The following is a 14933-nucleotide window of genomic DNA, read 5'->3' on the forward strand; positions in this document are numbered from 1 at the left end:
ATGATCAATTTTATGGTATTTTTAATTTTTAAATAAATTACAAAGCTTTTGTTCTTCAATATCAGAATTGTTACTTTCAAACTATTGTTTCTTTTTAATAGCAAAGATCTTAATTGATAATCAATTTGGATATTAATTGATAAGCTAGAATACAACATTTTCCATAAAATTTAAAATAAGTTTTATTCTTAAAGTTTCTATAATTTAACCACTTAAAATAAATTAAGATTGTAACAAATATCTTTCTATATTTTCAAATATCAATATAGTAACATTTCTTTTTCCAAAAATCTACATATAAAGAATGCCCAAATAATATAATAATAAGGAAAAAACCTTAATATAATAGATAGAATGTCTCCAAGACAAGATTGTAGTTATCTTAGATGTTGGACTCAATTTAAGAATATTTTTCTACTATGCTTTATTGATTTAGGAATGTTTGTAATGGATGTGTGTTTGCAAATATCAATTTATATTTTGAATCAAAATCCCATAGTCTCTTTAATACACTCCAAATAAAAATGAAACTTTCTTCTTTCAAAGAGTTGTTTCCTTAAAAGAACATAAACAATGGTTTTAAATTGCTATTTTCATCTATGAACCATGCTTTACAACCAAGTTTCTATATCTATTATCCCTATTATCATGGATATGGGTGAAAAATAATGAATTATTTTTAGATAATTATATGAAAAAAATCAAATAATGAATAAATAATAAGTAAATAATGTAGATAAATAAATAGCTCTTAACTCAATAGAAAATAACAAAAGAACGTTAAAAAGTTTGAAAAAGATGGGATGAAGAAAATTCTAAAAAAAAGAATTCTGATCCTTAACAAAATTCTAGACCATGTATTTAGCCAACAATGCAAGCAATAAAACAACCATATCTCATAGTACACCAGTGACATGAAAACGATTAGATTTTAATCATAAATACAAATGATTTTAATTTTTCTATCAAAATAATAAAAAAAGTGAAAGTGGCACATAAAAGATAATAAAATTAATATAAATTTATTAAAGACATCCATTTGAAGGATGCTCTTATATATTATATAGAGGTGTTTTAGATATCTATACTAATCCAGAATTTTTTAATATGTATAATATAGTTATTTTATTTAACTAAAATTATTAAATTAAAAACTAATATAATTTTCTTAAACATTATTTTATTTTATTTTATAGAATATATAATAATTTATTTATATACTAAAGTATTATATTCTTTTACTTAAGAAAATGCATAATCTTTTCACTAAAGAATTTTTGAGAAGTAAATGAAAATAGGTTCAATTGGACAAATAGAAAATATTTTATAACATGTAAAAAAAAAATCTAAAAGTCTTACTCTAACAATACACCAAATTGAACCATATCCCTAAACCAAATTGAACCCTAACCCTAATTTAATTGAATAATAAACCAAACTCTAACCCTAATTAGACTCAAATCTTAAGCCTAACTATAATTAAACCCTTATCACAATCAAATCATACTACAATTCAACCCTAACTATAATTAACTATAACCCATTAAACCCTAACTAAGATTTTTCTCTAATTGAACCCCAACCCTAAGCTAATATTAATCCTTAACCCTAATTGTGCTTAAACCATAATGTTAATTAAACTATAACTCAAACAATATTTGTAACATAACCATAACCCTGAGATTCATCCTACAATAGTAGTTCCTTAATTAAAGTCTAGCCCAAACCCTAACCCTAATTAGCCTTCAATCCTAATTTAGCCCTAAGCCTAATGTATTTGAATCATAACCCTAATTCTAACCTAAACAAATTTTAGTATTATATTAAACCTAACTATAATAAAAATATTACCATAATTAAACCCTAACCCTGATAATATCTGTAATAGAGACCTGATTCAACCCCAATCTAATCATCATTAACCCTTAACCATAACCAAATCATAACTATACCAAAACCTAATCATAATCAAACCCTAACCCTAATCATAACGAAAAATTTATCCTAACCACAATCAAAATCAAATCTAACTGTAATAAAAACCTATAATTAAACCCTACCTCCAATATTAAACCGAACCATAATTTTAGGTTAACGTTAACCCTAAACCTAATCTTACCATAATTGAAACCTAATCATAACCTAACACTAAACATAACTATAACCCCATATAATTTTAAAACACCTACAACTTCAACCCTCATCTAACAACAACTGAACCATAACCCTAAATTAAATTATAACCCTCATTGGACTCTAATCCTAATTGAATTCTAGCCCAAACCCTAACCCTAATTAAACTTTAATCCTAATTTAACTCTACTCCTAATGTAATTGAATCATTACCCTAATTGAACTTTAATCCTAATTTAACCCAAACCATAATGTAATTGAATCATAACCCTAATTGAACTCTTATGTTAAGCCTTACCATATTTAAACCCTAACCTTGACAATATCCATAAACTAGACCTAATTGAACCCCAATCTAACCATCATCAAATCCTAACCATAAGCAAACCATAATTGTACCAAACCCTAATCATAATCAAACCTTAACCCAAATCATAATTAAACCCTAATCTTAACTATAATCAAACCCTAACCCTAATCATAACCAAAACCTAACTATAACCATAATCAAACCCTAATCATGTAGTCAAACTCAAATCTAACCATAATTAAAACCTAGAATTAAACCCTACCTCCAATCTTAACCCTATTCCTAATTTTAGCTTAACATTAACCCTAAACCTAATCTTACCATAATTAAAACCAAACCATAACATAACCCTAAACTTCACTATAACCGTAGAGAATTAAACAATATCCCTAGCCCTAACCCTAACTTAACCCTAACCCTAACAATAATCATTAGCCTTAACCCCAAACCTAATCCTAACCCTAACCCTAACCTTAACCCGAAACTTATCCCTAATCCTAAGAGTAAATCCTATCCATAATCCTAATCCTAACCTTAAACTCTAACCCAAACCATATCCCTAACCCTAACCTTAATCTTGAATCCTAATCCCAACCATAATCCTCACCCTAACCCTAAGAATGATGTAAATCATAACCCTAAACCATGACATTAATCATAACCCCAACCTTAAGCCTAACCCTAACTATGATGTAAACCCTAACCCTAGCCATAATCCTAACTATAACCCTAACCATAATCCTAAACCTAACCTTAAACCCAACCGTGATGTAAACAATAAACCTAACCATAACAAAAAATAATAACCCTAATCATATTCCTTACCCTAACCCTAATCATAATGCTAACCTAACCATAATCATAAACCCTAACCCTAACAATAATCCCACCCTAAACTTAACCCTAACCCAAATTGAAACTTAAACCTAATCTATTCCTAACCTTAATCTAGCCCAAACCCTAATCCTAATTGAACTTGAATACTAATTCAATCCTAACTTTAATGTAATTGAACCATAACCCTAATTCTAACCCTAACTTTGATATAAACCCTAAAGTAATTGTAACCCTGACATGATACCCTTACCATTAACTTAAGGTTAACACTAAACCCTAACCATAATCCTAAACCAAAAGCAAACCCTAATCCTAATGATAGCCCTAACCATGATATAAGCCTTAACCCTGATCATAATGGTAACATTAACTCTAATCCAAAACATAACCATAAACCAAATCCTAATCCTAACCATACCCCCAGTTATAATTCCAACCCTAACCCTAACTGTAATTATGCTTACCTTAACCCTACCTTTGATGTAAACACTAAGTTATATAATTGTAACCCTGACACTAAACCTTGACCCTAACCATAAATCTAACCCTAATATTAAACCGTAACCAAAACCCAAACCCTAAACATGATATAAACCCTAACCCAAACCATGATGTAAACCTTACCCCGGACCATAACACTAACCTTAACCCTAATCCTAACCATAACCATAATACTTCTCATTAAATAAAGTTTAATATATCTTAGAGTTAAGTATTTGCTTTGATCTTGCAACAAATATATATTATTAAAAATAGTCTAAATAGATATATTAAATTTCATATATCTCCATGTAATATATAATATTATAATATAATTTATTTTAATAAAAAGATTTATTAAATAACTGATTCTAATTTAACTTGAACCCTTACCCAAAGCATTAATTTAACTTGAACCCTTACCCAAAGCATTATCCTACAATAATAACTGTAATCGTTATAGCTATCATCGCATACTATCTTCCATTGCAATCTTAACCCTAACTCTAACCCAAATCCTAATTATAATTCTAACCCTAAACCCAACCTTTACCCTAACCATGATCCTATACCAGAACCAAAACATGATGCTAACCCTAACCATGATATACACCCTAAGTATTATCATATTCCTAACCCTAATCATAACCCTAACCATAATATAAACCTTAACCCTGACCATAATACGAACCTTAACCCTAATCCAAAACATAACCATAAACTAAATCGTAATCCTAACCATACCCCCGAGTTATAATTGTAAGCCTGACACTAACCCTAATATTAAACTGCAACCATAACCCTAACCCTAACCATAATCCTAATTGTAATCCTAAACCTTAAAGCTAACCATAAACCTAAACCAAATCCAAACCCTAACGTTGATGCTGACCCTAACCATTATCATAACCCTAACCCTAATCATAAATCTAATTTGAACCATGATGTAAACCTTAACCCTAACCATAACACTAACCTTAACCCTAATGCTAACCATAACCATAATACTTGTGATTAAATAAAATTTTATATTATCATTAAATAAAGTTTTATATTATCTTAGATTTTAGTATTTGCTTTGATCTTGCAACACAAATATATTATATAAAATAGTCTAAATAGATATTTAAAATTTCATATATCTCTACATAATAATATAATAATATTATAATATAATTTATTTTAGTACAAAAGAATAGAAAATAATAATAATTGCAATAATAATATTACATATTAATGCAACAAACATTAATAGTATAATATTATATAGTTCTATTTTGAATTTTTTTATTGTTTCCCATGTTGCCGCGACTGCTACTAGCTTACATATATTTGATTTTAATCAAATATATATATAATACACCAAAATATATCTTTTTCAAGACGCCTATTTTTATCATGTACCCCGAAATCTAATAGGCACCTCGAAAAGAATATATCTCGACGTATTATATATATATTTGATTAAAATCAAATATATGTAAGCTAGTAAGTTATTGAGCCCCCACACAGGTTTCTCTCCTTAAATGAAGCGGCAAAGTTTGCATTGCCACTCATCCAAAACCCCAGTCAAAACCCTAGAAGACAAGAGGGAAAACTTCAGTAGCTTTCCACTTCAAATTATATTTACCACATACCAAAAAAAATATTTAAATTATATTGTATGTACATTTTTTTTTTCCTTCATTGACATCGAGTTTTTTGTATTTACATTTTAAATGTCTTAACATTATTCAAAAAATCATCAAAAATATATATTTTAAAAGGAACATTATAATATGAAATTATATATATATATATAAATTTATAATTTTGATGAGCTATATTTTGTTTTATGTGGTATTTATTTCAAAAATATTAAGTTTATAATTAGTATTAATATCTTGACATGTGAATGGTTGCCAAATTTAAGCTAAAAAAATAGAAATTAACATGAATATACACATCATTTCACTCCAGTCTCTACCTCTTGCTACTGTCAACATTAATTAATTAAATTCATAACCATATATAAAACAAACTCTTAAACCAATATCTAATAATTTAATTAACTTTTGTAATCCATATTTACTATGCTAAATATTTCATAAAGTTTTACTAGTTTCTTTTTTATTTAAAGGTGAAATCGAAAAAAAAAAAAGTACTATTAATTTTTTTTCTTTTACATTTAAAACATTAAAATAAATCATTAATCTTACCAAAAGAAAGAGTAAGTAATTTTCTTTAAAATAAATAAAATAAAATATTATTTAAAATAGTTATAGTAATTATTTTATTTCTAAATTTTAATTATTGGAAAAAGAAAAGAAAAAATAGTTTACTAGGAAATCTTTAAAAGAAAGGATTGTGAATCAATTAAATATTTCAAAGGTTGGATGTGACCTACCTTGAATGCAACAAGATTGATTCTTCTTTGTTCTTCCTTAGTTCCAATCCTTTAGCCAAATCTAGCACCTTCTATTGGAATGGGCATCAAATCTTAAATCTAGAAGACCAACTAATCTCCACATGCACAGAGTTGCAAAATGAATGTCATTTGTTTTCCTTTCTCATAAAAAGGTTCTTTTAGTATATAGGGTGAGGTTATGCTTTAGTTTAGTTAAGATCATGACAAATGTCTCCATCTTATAACACAAGACAACCAATATTAGAGAAGAGATAAAATCTTATCAAGACAACTAACATTTCTAGAAGATTCCTACTACTTTTAGTAATTTTATCATGTGAACAACTTTCCTTTTATTTGTGGAAACCCAAATTGAATATTTCAGGGCACTTTTGAAGTTTCTAAATACCTCTAAAATGAAATATAGATTTAAAAATGTGAGTCCCTTACATATATTTTCCCATGACCTACAATGACATCTTACATCATATATATACATTCTCGGGACCTAAACAATTAGGTCGAACACCTAAAAGATAATACAATAAATTCATAACTTAAACCGATAATCAAATGATCAACCAAGTCAGCTTAGGCCAAAATAAATGTAAACCAATCCTTAAATCTCATCGTTAACGCATCGGGAACATCCTCCAGCACGTTACATAAATCAGTCCATAACCTAGATAATACCAGGACCCAATATAGGTCCACACACGCCAAAGAAATGATCCCAATCAGCCAAGTCTCGAACACGATCACCATTAGCATCTTGAATCTCTACTAGAAGCCGCACCAACACCACTTATGCACATCATCAAAGATCTTAACAAAGCTCTGCCAGTGAAACCCTCGCTAGAACAACAAACCAAGCTTGCTAGCATACAGGATAACATTCGATCACCAAATCAAAACCAACTGACTAAATATGAATCTTAGTAGCATGAATAAGCCAATTCCATAAGCCAAGACATATCAAATCATACCGAATAATCATGATCTAATCCAAGCATCCTATTGGGGCCAATCAGATACCGATAAATAGCCAAAGCAGCTAGTGTAGCTGGTTTTGCTAGTGTTGCCATCAATGACAAACATCAATGCAACACATAATCAATCCCTCCAAATTTCCAACATTCTCCCCCTTTCGCATTGATGGCAACACTAGATGTGAAAAATATCCAAGTGTGAAGAAATTTCAAACAAGTACCCCCCAATAGAAGATAGCCAACAATCTCCCACAACATTATATGACAATGAAGTTCCAAACAAAACATCTCTGTATCAATTAACCATCCATAGACCTGAACCAAACTCCCCCAATGGGATACAATTAATCTAAAATTATGTCCCTCCAATAATCTCCCCTTTCTACTAACATCTCTGTTACGCTATATATTACACATAAGTATCTCTCCCCTTAATGTATATAACTCCATATGTTTTTTTTTCACATGCATATCTCTCCCCCTTTGACATCAATGCCATAAATCCGACAAAAGTATCAAAGCAAATTCATAGACCACAGAATCACAAGGCTAACTACTCCCCCAGAGTAGTAGCATCACCACATCAATCCAAAATAAATAATAGCTCTAATAATGCATATTGGACTGATGCCAAATAGCATCACTCAGTTGTCTACCGAAGGGGTAGAAAACCCCAACCTATCTCTCAAATGCTCAAATGATTCCTCAAACCAATCTAACTTTATTTGCTTCCACCAACTCCTTCAGAAAGTTATATTTGATAGAAATATTGGATGACAATAGCAACAGAGTTATTACAGTTAATAACAACCAGTACATCACAATCCATCCTTATATCCTTCAACATATGCTTGTTCCATAGAACCTGTGTACAATTAGTAGCAGCAACAACATACTTAGCTTCAATAGTAGATAAAAAAGCACATCACTTCTCATCGTTGATCCATGAAACAAGTTTATTTCCAAGAAAGAGATCTTCACCGAATGAGCCTATCCGGTTACCTATATCTCTAACCCAATCTGCATTAGATAATCCATGAAAATATCTGAAAATCCTGGCTACCAGAGAAAGGACTCAACATAATCAATTCCTTTCTTATGGGAATATCCATTGCAAACCAATCAAGACAAGTTCCAATAACATCCAAGACCATATAATGTCCATTTCTAACTGATCCAATTCCTCTTCCATAGCTTTCAGCTAGCATTCATCCTTACATGCTTGAATAACTAATGCTGGTACAATTAAAGAAATTAAGCATACCTCATCAGTTGCCAACCTTCTTCTTGTCCAAATATCTGATCTTCTGAATGATTCAACCTTTCATACCTAGAAATCTTATGATTCTCTGTTCCTCTTCCCTGTTCTTCAATTACTGTTGAATTTTCTGATACTGTCGGAGTAACTGGTTGAACATTTTGTTTTGATAAAGGTGCTACCAGTTCAGTTATGATCATTTCCACTACCACTTCTTTCTTGTAAACTTTGATTTTCTTCTATTCAGTTCATCCACCTTGAAATTAGCGCTCTCCACAATTCTCTGCAATCTCTTGTTATAACATCTATATGTTTTACTTTCATTAGAATAACCAAGAAATATTCCTTCATCACATCTAGGATCAAACTTGCCAATGATATCATCTCTCCTGATATATCATTTACTACCAAAGATTCTTAAGTACTTAACTGTGGATGTGAGAGCAAACCTTAACTCATAAAGTGACTTACCGATAAACCAAACTAGATCCGATATCAAAGATCCAACAAATCTCACTACTAGGAGCAATGCAAGATCTATCATCAATTTGCCTCCCCCGAATGCCTTAGTTATTGAATGATTTTCCTACCGGTGCAGGAACAATCTGCTCTGTCGGTTGAGTAAATGGGTTATATCCTTCAGCCAAATGAACATTTGGGGCAATTGTGTCTGTTGGTTGAGCCTTAAACTTAATAACCCACTTCTTCTTATGCTCCTTCCAAGTGTCATCAACCTTGTGCTTTCCCTTCTCATTAGATTTTTGACTTCCTACCAGTGGGTCCTTGTTTCTGTAAAATTTAGCAATATGTCCCACTTTGTTGCATTCATAACATGTGACATTGTTCTTTTGAATTGCCTTACTGTAACCTTGACCATTCATAGACCTACATTGATTAGCCACATGTCCAAACTTTCCACATGCATGACATTTTACATTCACTCTACAATCTTCTATCCCATGACCATACTTCTTACAATTTGAACATTCACTGGGAAGTGCATTATTATTTTGATTTTCTCTATTTAAACAATGCCTAGCCATATGACCAAATATATTACAAACAAAGCATCTACCATTAAATTTATATGCATTGGGTTGCCTTACCGATGTCTTCTTATTCTAGTTGACCTTTTGATCTTCATTTACAGTACCAAATCTCTCTCCATGCTCAAATCCAAGACCTCTCGTGTCTCTAGTGTCTCTAGAAGCAACCTTGAACTTGTCTTTGTACTCATTTGCAATAGTTAGATAATCTTCTAGGATTGTTACCATTCTTTCCATTTTTTTCTTATTTTTCTATGATTACACCAATTTCGTTCTCAACATATCATTCTCATGAACCAACCTAATACATTCATCAGATCTGTCTTATAGAGAAATAGCAATATTTTCTTCCTTCTTCTTCTAGTCTTTAATCTCCTTTGACATCCTCATAGTTAGGGATTTCATTTCATTCTTCCCGACTTATCTTTTGACATTGTTCCTTAAGGGTATCCTTTTCTTCATCAACCTAATTTTGTAAAAGTTCCTTCCTCCTAGCTTATGCAGTTAACAACCTCTCCTACAAGGTAAAAATGAATTCCTTAGTATATCTCAACTCATCTTGTATCCTCATGTTCCTTAATCTTTCATCATAGTCTTCAAGAGCTACTTGAAGTTCCTTCCTTAAATTTATCTCGATAGATTCTAGAAACAGGATCTTCCTCATGCTGTTAAACTTTCTCTGACGCATTAGGCTCTGATACCAATTGTTGGAAACCAAGAACACTGAGAGGGAGGTGGTTGAATCAGTGTTCTATTGGAATAGAGAAATTTAAGTTTATTAACACAATAACTTATCAACCAGTAAACATAAAAGCATAATCAATAAGAAACAATGCAATCACAAAGATGAACACCATAACACCATGGATTTATATGTGGAAAATCTCAAAGAGGAAAAAACACTGTGGGATTTGAGACCCACAATATCTATCCACTGATCAGATGAATAAATATTACAATAAGGGGTTGTACATGCAGGAAGGTGAATAGCCTATAGCACACTGCTCATAACACAAGGAGTCTCACTAACGACATAAAACATCAGACAACAATCCAGAATGAAGATTGAATTGCAAGTATATCATCTCCCATGCCTGATTACAGTTCCGGTTAAGCTCAATGCTAGAGGTCTAAAGCCTCTTCCCAAACCCAACTCAATCACCAATGATTGACAAAATCTTCTTCATAAATGATTACAACATTATTTTCTCCTATACATCCTTATCCCCTACATATATTTTCCCATGATCTACAATGAGATCTTACATCATATATATAAACCCAGGACCTAAACAATTAGATCAGACACCTAAAAGATAATACAATAAATTTATAACTTAAACCGATAATAAAATGATCAACCAAGTCGGCTTAGGATGAAAACAATGTAAACCAATCCTTAAATCGCGTCGATAATGCATCAGGAACATACTCCAACATGTTACATAAACTGGTGCATAATATAGATAATATATAGGTCCACATACGCTAAAGAAATGATCCCAATCAACCAAGTCTCAAACATGATCACCATCAACATCCTGAATATTTAGTAGAAGCTACACCAACACCACTTATGCATATCATCAAAGATCTTCAACAAAGCTCTGCCAGTGAAACCCTTACTGGAACAACAAACCAAGCTTACCCACATACAAGATAGCATCCGATCACCAGATCAAAACCAAATGACTGAACATTAATCTGAGTAGTATGAATAAGCCAATTCCATAATCCAAGACATATTAGAGTATACTGGATCATCATGATCTAACCCAAACATCCTACCAGGACCTATCAGATACTGGTAAACAGCTAAAGCAGCTAGTGTAGCCGGTGTTGTCATTGTTGCCATCAATGAAAAACATCCAATATTTCTCTCTTTCATCATACAAAGAATGATTAGGGCACAAGATAGCAATAACAAAAATATTTCATGCATAGTACCACTAAAAACATGCGACATAATAGTCAAATATTGAAATTAATAATGGTTGAATTTCACTCTAGAGTTCACTTACAGACTCATATTTGATCCAATGATATCAAAGATTAAATTTTTCATCCCACAGATTCATAATTTTGTGAGATAATTCCCAAAATCATCTTACAAATGTTCACTAGTCATTCGAGCTAAAAGTTCAAATTATAGTTGTTGATCATGTCTGGGCATCATTTAATCCTCCATCTTAGGAAAAAATTAAATATTCATCCTCTTACACATGACAAAAACTTCTCAGGGAAGGGACTAATGAACTGCATAATTAGAGAGTCTTAATTAATTAGTTAAGAAATAAAAAATGGATGACAGTATGCCAATGATCAAGCAGAAGAAGAGTGCCTGTACTTAAGAGAGAAGGTAGGATCCTAGGGTTAAGGCAATATTTAAACCCTATTCAGGCCAAAATAAATAAGTAGGGATTTTGAGGGCCAGACATTTTTTATCACATTTATCTAAATAGATTAGAAATGTCTATAATAACATGCCCACCATATTTAGGTCATTATTCTGCAAATGTGATACAAGAGAAACACCAACCCCTAAATCAACTAGAATGGATAAATTGAAATAATTTTGAATGATAGACAATTTAGTAAGAAATCGCTACACTAATTAAGTTTTATGACACATAATTCTTCTTTGTCGATTCATTTTTTGATGATATACACCCTATTTTGTATCACATACACCACCTATGTATTTGAAGAAAGATATTATAATTCTTGAACATATTCACAAACTAATTGAAAAAACTTTCTATCACACATAACATCTATCAATTCTTTGTATCTCACAAGATAATAATGATCTTCCCTAAATACTTGTTTACAAATTTAGACACAATCATCATGTTGATCAATATGACATAAAAATATCATAAAAAATTTCTCATGTCAGCCTATAATAGATTAGACTTATTATTATATAGTAGGCCTCAAAGCAATTTAAATTCAAATGAGGAACTAGTCATTATAAATATTTCTCTTTTTCATCATAGAAAGAATGGCCAAGGTGCAAGATCACAATAACAAATAGATTTCATGCATAGTCCCACCAAAAACATGTGACACAATAATCCAATATTGCAATTAATAATGACTCAAGTTCACTCTAGAATGCGCTTGCACACTCATATTTTATCTAATGATATGACAACTTACATTTTTCCTCCCACATTCATAATCTTGTGAGATGGGTGCAAAAAATATATTTAAAATATTTACTATTCATTTGATTTAAAAGATCAAATTATAATTCTTGATCATCTATGGGCATCAATTAATCCTGCAACTTAGGCAATATTAAATTTTCATCCTTTTAGCCACACCAAAAACTTCTTAGGGATGTAACTAATGAATTGCATAATTACAAAGGCTTAATTAATAACATAAGAAACCAAAAATGGATGATAGTAAGTCAATGATCAAGTAGAAGAATAGTGAATCCACCCAAGAGAGAAGTTAGGAGCGTAGGGTTAAGGAAATATGAAAATCCTATTCAGGCCAAAATAATTAAGAAAGGATTTTGAGGGCCAAACTTTTCTAAACACATTGATCTAAATAGATCATAAATGTCTGTAGTAACATGTCCAACTTATTTAGGTCATTATTTTACAAATTTGATACAAGTGAGGCACCAACCCCTAAATCAACTAGAATGAATAAATTGAAATAATTTTGAATGATAGATAATTTAGTAAGAAAGCTCTGCACTAATTAAGTTTTATGAAACATAATTTTGCTTTGTCATTTAAATTTTTATGATATACACCATGTTTTTCATCACGTACACCACCTATGTATTGAAAAAAAGATATTATGATGCTCAAATAGATTTAGAAACTAATTAATAATACTTTTTATCACATGTAACATCTATCAATTCTTTGTATCTCACAAGATAACAATGATCTTCCCTAAATGCTTGTTTGCAAATTTAGATAGTCATCACGTTGATCTATATGACATAAAAATATCACAAAAACTTTCTCTTGGTAGCCTATAATATATTAAACTTATTATTATATAGTTGGGCTCAAATCAATTTAAGTTCAAATTAGGAACTATTCATTATACATATTTCTCTTTTTCATCATAGAAATAATTATCAAGGTGCAAGAGCACAAAAATAGATAGATTTCATGCATAGTCTTGTTTTCGTGCCTGAATGTCACAAATGCTGAAATAGGAAATAAGGATAAGCACAAAATCCTTAACTATTAAAGCAACTTCAAAAATAAATCAATGAAATAAAATGCATAAATGAAAGAATTAAAGAATTAACATAATTGAAAACCCCCTCAATTTCACTGTACCTTCCATTATTTTTCTCCTTAGTTGTTGTTGAATTGTCTCTTAGGTATTGCAGTGATTTACTGCATATATTAGACAACTATTTCAAAGACTATGATGATGTGATCTAGCTTGAAAATGAGAAATGAGGTTGAATTTGGAGATTTTCAACACAAAAGAGGTGAGGGTTTGAACTCAAGTGTTGATTGATAGATAATTGAAATTGATTTATCAGTGAACTCAATAGATTGATCTGTTAACAAAATTGATTAATTTTTTAACTCATTTGATTAGCGGGTCAACTAAATAGATTTTCTAGTGAACATAATAGATTAGCCAGTTGGATGAGTTGATTGAGAGATAATTGAATTGATTAAGAGATAACTAGTTAGTCAAAAAAAGGTGATTGAAAGAGATTAAAGGACATTGAAGGTCAAAAAAAGGTGATTGAAGGAGATTAAAGGACATTGAAGAGTTAACTGAGTTAACTAATTTGATCAATCGGTTTGATTTCAACATGTGCTATAGGATTTTCAAAGTGAATTTGATTTTTATTTTCAATTTCGATTTGAATTTGAAATTTGGAATGTTGAAATGCACATGAAATTAACTAAAATTCACATTTGGTGAAATGTTAATTTGGGAGAAATGAAATTAATTGAAATGATATGAAATTCAATTTTGGGGAAAATTTGAAATGAAATTAGATGAAATTAAATTGAATTAGAATTTGGGGAATTAGAATAATAATTAACTAATTTAAATAATTTAAATAAAATTATTTAAACAATAGAAATGGAATTTAATTAAATAATAAAGATTATTTAACTAAGGAAAATGTCACAATTAATTAAATAATTAATATTTCATTAATATGCAATAGAAGATTAACTGATTAAATTGATTTGAGAATAGAAATTGAATCATTAGAAATGTTGAATGTGATGATCAGAAGAAATAATTAGTTTAATCAGATAATTAAAGAATTACTTAATTAAATAGACTAATAATTAGTATGGAATTAATGAGACATTTTTTAGGTGTCTATATTTTCCCCTCTTTGACACAATGCCAAAATAACATTTTTTCAAATAAAAGAAAAACATTATGCCCCAGCGACGTGTAGCGTGTAAATATTACCCCTCAGAAAAATTGGTCGAAACATTGTGAAATTAAGACCTTTTTTTCAAAAATATGCTAG

The sequence above is a fragment of the Cryptomeria japonica genome, chromosome 10, assembly GCF_030272615.1.
Source record: "Cryptomeria japonica chromosome 10, Sugi_1.0, whole genome shotgun sequence".
Classification (NCBI taxonomy): Eukaryota; Viridiplantae; Streptophyta; class Pinopsida; order Cupressales; family Cupressaceae; genus Cryptomeria; species Cryptomeria japonica.